This window comes from Octopus bimaculoides, chromosome 9 (genome assembly GCF_046866305.1).
Source record: "Octopus bimaculoides isolate indiv1 chromosome 9, ASM4686630v1, whole genome shotgun sequence".
Taxonomy (NCBI): domain Eukaryota; kingdom Metazoa; phylum Mollusca; class Cephalopoda; order Octopoda; family Octopodidae; genus Octopus; species Octopus bimaculoides.
In genome coordinates, this window is record NC_142936.1 from 5,881,459 (window position 1) to 5,888,958 (window position 7,500).

At 39.6% G+C, this 7,500-nt stretch overlaps 1 protein-coding gene across 2 annotated transcripts in view; it reads right to left on the reverse strand.

The window, feature by feature from the left end:
• The window catches only part of LOC106878200 (CD180 antigen), a 55,358-nt gene that overhangs the window by 45,684 nt on the left and 2,174 nt on the right, over window positions 1–7,500 (reverse strand). The window contains exon 1 of one of the 2 annotated variants that reach the window (XM_089357057.1): window positions 6,986–7,076. The exons of the other annotated variant lie outside the window; for it this stretch is intronic. The gene's annotated coding sequence lies outside the window, so the exon portion shown is untranslated. Of the gene's footprint in view, window positions 1–6,985; window positions 7,077–7,500 lie in introns of those variants that run through there. 2 annotated transcript variants of the gene reach the window in all.

The following is a 7,500-nucleotide window of genomic DNA, read 5'->3' on the forward strand; positions in this document are numbered from 1 at the left end:
ATATATATATATATATATATATATATATATATATATAGATATATATACACATGCATACACATATGTATACGTACATACATACACACACATACATACATACATACATACATACACACACACATATATAGACATACATATGTATATATATATATATATATATATATATATATATATATATATATATTACAGTATCGTACAAGTCATGATTTCAGAGAATCGTGCTGCTGTCACATTGAGCGCCTCTTAAGGACTTGGATATCAGTCTACACAGTAACCAATTACAAAGCAGTGTAACGTAAATTATCCCTATAATTGAGAATCCAGAAAATCCGATAAAATTATTCTTTGAGGAGTATATAGAAGCGTGTGGCTCTAAGACAAGACGAATATAAGAGTAACGCAGAGGTAAGGGAAATGTCCAATAGGACTGGAAACGAAGGAGGAAACGGGAAAAGAAAAATAACAAGCCATGTTGAAAGTAGAGAAGGAAGTGGGAGTAATGTGATTGAACGAGTGAGCGGTTAGGCGAAAAAGGAAATGGAAGGGACAGACGAGAATGGTCACGTGGCACGTGGTAGCAGAAATACATACCTACATACATACATACATACATACACAAACACAAGTGTAACTTCAATTTTCAGGACGCTTCAGTTCTAAAACCTTTCCAGATGACTGAGTTTTCCTAATCAGGGGTGGTCACCTTGGTCAACATACGCTAAATTTAATGAATGTTAAATTTACATAAATAATTAAATGAAATACAGGTACAGGTACCTGCACATTGATGTAAGTTAGTATGGATTACGAAAGATTAGTATCCAGAAAATCGGTGTTCTACACACACCACACACACACACACACAATAATTAACGACAGAACAGGAGTCACGATGAAACTTTCGGGGATGTTTGGCCTCATGACTGGCACAAACTGATTAGATTTGGAGATCGATCTGGTATCGGACAAGGCTTCTAGATTATTTTTCCTGTTTTTTTTACTTAATTTTTGAGAGCGGTCGTGTTCATTTTTAGTATTCTCGTTTGTAAGACAGTCAAGTTTATTTCAGATATTCTCATTTTAAGAATCAACTCTGACTAATCTCTGAGAGGACGTTGGTGTTGTCTTGGCGGAGGTTTGCGCTCTCTGAGTGCGCTTAGTATTATTTAGTTCTAATATGGCGGCGAGCTGGCAGAATCGTTAGCACGCCGGACGAAATGCTTAGCAGTATTTCGCCCGTCGCTACGTTCTGAGTTCAAATGTCACCGAGGTCAACTTTGCCTTTCATCTCTTCAGAGTCGATAAATTAAGTACCAGTGAAACACTGGAGTCGATGTAATCGACTAGTCCGCTCCCCCAAAATTTCAGGCCTTGATCTGATCGAGCAAACCCATGTTCAAAGATTTCTACCCGTGACTATCCCGTCTTTAGATTCATACTGTTGTTTTTGCTAAAGCTGCAGAGTATATTTTGAGGGAGATCTTTGCCTCTACTTCTAGCAGGTCGAGTAACTGCATAGAGGTTCCATTACTATAAATGTCGCCATTGTCAGTTATCCAACAATGGCGATAGTGGAGTGAAATTTAAACATGAATTGTGTAAATGCTGGGCCAAATGAAGGAGTAGTAACGTGAGCAGTCGCCCGAAGCTTCATGCTATGTGTTTGCACATAACTGTTGTCACGGGAAAAAGAAGCTGTAGTAATGAAATGCTTATAAAAAACATATTTACGGTCGTTCATGACAAGGCAGATTAAATTCCTCGGCAATGTTGTCAATGGAAAATGATATTGTGAAAAAAAAAAAAAGAATAGGAAAAGCAACGAAAAAAAAAAGAAAAAGAAAAGCAACAAATACAGAAAGTGCTGTAAAATTATTTGCAGATCTTAAGTGGAGAAAAACATGTTTTAGTTAGAAACAAATGTGTTTTTCAACATATTCTTTTGCTAATATTTTTTAAGCTGTGAGGAGAAAAATCCGTTACATCCACAAGAGATCAACGTAACCCTTCAGATTTTCTATTATCCACCCATTCCTACTCGATGTTTAGCAACGAAATGTGTGTCAAGATTATTACCAATAATGTAGATACGATCTGAGTATTTCTCTCGTTCTTTCAATATGAATTTCTCAGCCTCTCTTTGTCATTCCATCGCTCTCTCTCTCCGAGTTATATTCATGAAAAGATTCGAGACGCTAATGCTGTGTGACAACTGTTCTCTTTACTTTGTGTGTTGTAATAAACGTTTTATTGTCGACACATTTACAATTTTTTTCTCTCTCCTTGTGAAAAGTGACTAAAAAAAAATTATGCTGTAAAGTCGCGAAAATTTTGGACATCAGCAACACTAGGGAGTCTTCTGTTAATCACATTTGAGTTTTCAGTTAATATATATATATATATATAATGAAAACGTCTATCGTCATGGTTAAGCGGTAGCCAACTCAGACACAACACTTAGGTCTCGTGCTGTGGTACCCTCCACCAGAGCCCTCTTTGTTCAGTTATTGGAGCTCATCGCTCCATTTCATCTTTTCCCACCCGTGAACCGTGTCCTCGAGAATGTGGGTCTAGAGGTTCTCGGTCCTGACGATGTGGGCAAAAATATTGTAGGAGTAAGTCTGGTATTTACTCTGTTATCCCTTTTGAGGAACCGCTAAGTTACGTCTGCGCAAACGAACCAACACCGGTTCTCAACCGGTGGTGGTGGACAAACACAAACGCAAAGACACACATCCATATATATATATATATATATATATATATATATATATATATATATATATATATATATATATATATATATATATATATAGACCGTCTTGATCACAATCATGAGGTAGTGAGTTCGTTTCCCACGACCGGGCTGTGTGTTGGGTTCTTGAGCACGACATCTTATTTCACGTTGCTCCAGCTCACTCAGTTGTAGAAATGAGTTGTGATGTCACTGGTGCCAAGCTGTATTGGCCCCTTTGCCTTTCCCTTGGATAACACTGGTGGCATGGAAAGGGGAGGCTGGTATGCATGGGCGATTGCTGGTCTCCTACAAACAAATTTGCCTGGACTTGTGCCTCGGAGGTGCAATCCCATGGTCATTCATGACCGAAAGGGGTCATTATCCTTTATATACACGACGGACTTCAACAAAGTTTTCGTCCAGCAAATCCACTCACTAGGCGCAGGAGTGGCAGTGTGGTAAGTAGCTTGCTTACCAACCCCATGTTCAGTCCCACGGGTTCAGTCCCACGGGTTCAGTCCCACGGGTTCAGTCCCGCGGGTTCAGTCCCACTGCGTGGCACCTTGGGCAAGTGGCTTCTACTATAGCCTCGGACCGACCAAAGCCTTGTGTGTGGATTTGGAAGACAGAAACTGAAAGGAGCCCGTCGTATATATGTATATGTATATATATATATATGTGTGTCTGTGAGTGTCTGTGTTTGTCCCCCCCAACATCGCTTGACAACCAATGCTGGTATGTTTGCGTCCCCGTAACGTAGCGGTTCGGCCAAAGACCGATAGAATAAGTACTAGGCTTACAGAGAATAAGTCTTGGGGTCGATTTGCTCGACTAAAGGCGGTGCTCCAGCATGGCCAGAGTCAAATGACTGAAACAAGTAAAAGAGTAAAAGAGTAAAGGCATTGGTCAATCCGACGCTGGACTAGAAGACACTTGCCTCAGGTGCTGTGCAATGTGACTGAACCACGTGGTTGCAGAGCGAGCTTTTTACCCACGTGATTGTAATGTAAGGAACGAACAAGAAGTTGTGGAGGTGATTATGAGACGAGTCAACTAATACAATTTCGGCCGACGTAAAAGTCAAGAAGTTTAAAGCAATGCAGTTGTCTTTATAGGCAATAGTAAGGAGCATGTTTCAATCGTTTGAAACCTCATCAACGAAGAAGAATATTCAGTAAAAGTTGGCTCGACTTGGAGAGCCGGTTACACAAGCACACACATACACACAAACACACAAACACACACACACACACACACACACACACACACACACACACACACACACACATACACACAAACCCAAACTCACAAAACAGACCCCCCTCTCTCTCTCTCTCTCTCTCACACACACTCGAACACACACACACACACACACACACTTGTTCATGTTTATACATCAGTACTCGTATACAAGTTGGAGTTTGTCGCTTCAGAAAAAATGAATAAAATATCTACCTGTCACTCTGTCTGTCTGTCCATCTGTCAGTCTGTCTATCTGTCTATCTGCCTGCTCGTCTGTCTCTCTGTCTGCCCGTTCGTCCGTCCGTCCGTCCGTCCGTCTGTCTGTCCGTCCGTCTGTCTGTCTGTCTGTCTGTCCACCTGCCTGCCTTTATGCGTGTGTTTGTGTGAATATATAATTGTAAATGTGTGTATATATATATATAAAGAATATGAGGAGTTTACTTCACGAATAGGTACGCTAAGCGCTGCAGCTGGTCGACCGTTAGGTTCCAAGATCACAGCTAAGGCTGGATCTAGGGAGATGTATTAGGGTTCCGTTATATATATATGTGCGTGTATATCTGTGTATGTGTGTGTATGTGTACGTGTGTGTGTGTGTGTGTGTGTGTGTGTGTGTGTCTGTGTGTATAGTGATACATTCACAGCCATATATACACAGGCGTATACGTGCATAAGGCTTTCTACTATTACGGGTCCACTTTACACCTCTTTACACTAAAAGTCTTAAACTTTAAAATTCATCCACAATGCATCAACGCAAATGCATGACTAAGCATAGAGCTACATACACACACACACACACATAGATACTCACATGCACACACACACTCCCTCTCTCTCATGCACGCATGCAAACACATACAAATACACACATACACACACACACACACTGACATATACGAATACACAGATTTTTCTCACGCGCACTGACTCACAAATACCTGCATGTGGTCGCGTGTGTGAATTTATGTTATATATATATATATATATATATATATATACATACACACATACACACACACACATATATATATATATATATACATATTATATATATATACAATGTTAGGTAATGCAGTATCAATCACTCACCTGTATAACTAAAGAAACAAAACAATAAGACAAGTTCCACACAGTGTAAGAATTGCTATGTATGTATGTATGTGTGTATGCATATATGCATACATGCATGTATACATGTATGCATGTATATGTATACATACATGTATTGTGTGTGTGTGTGTGTGGGGGGGGTTATATATACATATGTATGTGCGTGCATGTAAAATTGTATGTGTGAGAGCGTGTGTGTGTGTGTGTGGACAGAGAGATAGATAAATAGATATATATATAGAGAGAGAGAGAGAAAGAGAAAGATAGGACAGCAAATCTGTACTTTAGTTATTTTCGCACGTTGATGTTTCATTTGTGCATATCGATCAAAGGGGAGATGAATCAATAGATAATACATGTCAAACGTACATTAGATATATACACACAGGCATGCACAAATATTTCCTTTTCTACTCTGGGCACAAGACGTGAAATTTCTGGGGAGGGAGGCCAGTCGATTAGATCAACCCCAGCACGCAACTGGTACTTAATTTATCGATCTCGAGAGGACGAAGGGCAAAGTCGACCTCGGCGGAATTTGAACTCAGAACGTAAAGACGGACGAAATACCGCTAAGCATTTTCACCCGGTGTGCTAACGATTCTGCCAACTCGCCGTCCTACATGCACAAATATATCGACATGAAAATGTACATAGCACAACCCTATAAATTTTCTAATTTTATATATGTATACATACATACATACATACATACATACATACATATCAGGTGTGGCCGCGGGGTAAGGAGTTTGCTTCCCAACCACATGGTTCTAGGTTCAGTCCCATTGCGTGACACCTTGGGCAAGTCTCTTGTACTACAGCTTTGAGCCTACCAAAGACCTGTAAGTGCATTTGGTAGACGGACACTGAAAGAGTCCTGTTGCATATATGTGTGTGCGTGTGTCTTTGTGTCTGTGTGTCTTGTGTCTGTGTTGGTCCCGCATCACCGCTTGACAACCAGTGTTGGTGTGTTTACGTCCGCCTAACCTTAGCGGTTCGGCAACAGAGACCGACAGAGTAAGTACCGGGCTTTAAAGAAAACTGAAGTACTGGTGTCGATGCGTTAGAGCAAAACTCCTTCGAGGCTGTGCCCCAGCATGGCCGCTGTCTTATGACTTACACAAAGTAAAAGATAATAGTTATATACATTCATATGTACGTACGTAGTATGTAGGTTTGTATGTATGTATACACGTACGTATGTATGTTTGTATGCTATGGATGTTTGTATACATGTATGTATGCTTATTTGTATGTATGCATGCATGTACGGTATGTATGTTTGTATGTGTGTATGTATGTATGTTTGTTTGCATGTATGTTTGTATGTGTGTATGTATGTTTGTATGTATATACATACGTATGTATGTATGTATGTATGTTTGTATGTATGTATGTACGTATGTATGTATATATGTATGTATGTATGTTTGTTTGTATGTATGTTTGTATGTGTGTATGTATGTTTGTATGTATATACATACGTATGTATGTATGTTTGTATGTATGTATGTACGTATGTATGTATATATGTATGTATGTATGTTTGTATGTTTGTCTGTACGTATATACGTACGTACATACGTACGTATGTATGTATGTATGTATGTATGTATGTATGTATATATGTATGTACGTATGTACGTATGTTTGTATGAATGTCTACACACCAGCGAGCACTTACGCTCGCAGTCATAAACTGAACAGTATAATCACAGATATGCATTAATATACATCTACATTGTCAACATACAAAGATAATTATACATACATACATAAATATATATGTATATATATATATATATATATATATATATATATATATATATATATATATATATATATATATATATCTGTATGGTATGTATGTACGCTTATATATATACTTACATTCTACTCCATGGAAGGTCTGTCCTTGCCAAGTCCTGAAACTAGCGTTCGCGCCCACCTTCCGTCAGCTTCGTACTAGCTGAACACTGCTGTACCAGCTACTGGCTCAGCTGGTTTTGTGTGTGTGTGTGTGTGTGTGAATGTGCTTAGAATGCATGTGCTTTGTGAGTGGATCGGTGTGTGCTGGTGTGTGGGGGAAGGTGGTGCAGAGAGAGAGAGTGGGAGAAAGAGAGAGAGAGAGAGGTGTTGTGAGAGAGAGAGGGGGGGGTGAGAGGAAGGTTTGGAAGTTTATCCGCGAAACTGAAAGTGCGTGCGTGCGTGCGTGTGAAGTATGAGAAGAGAAAGTGTGTATGTGAGAGACAGAGAGAGAGGGGGAGAGAGTGAGAGAGAGTAACGGGGTGGTAGCGGTTGTGTAAGTAAAAGTATTTGTTTACGGTTGCCTGCGTTACATATGATATCTTTGTGTATGTGAGAGAAATAGACAGTTAGTTAGATAGAGACAAAGAGCGACAGAA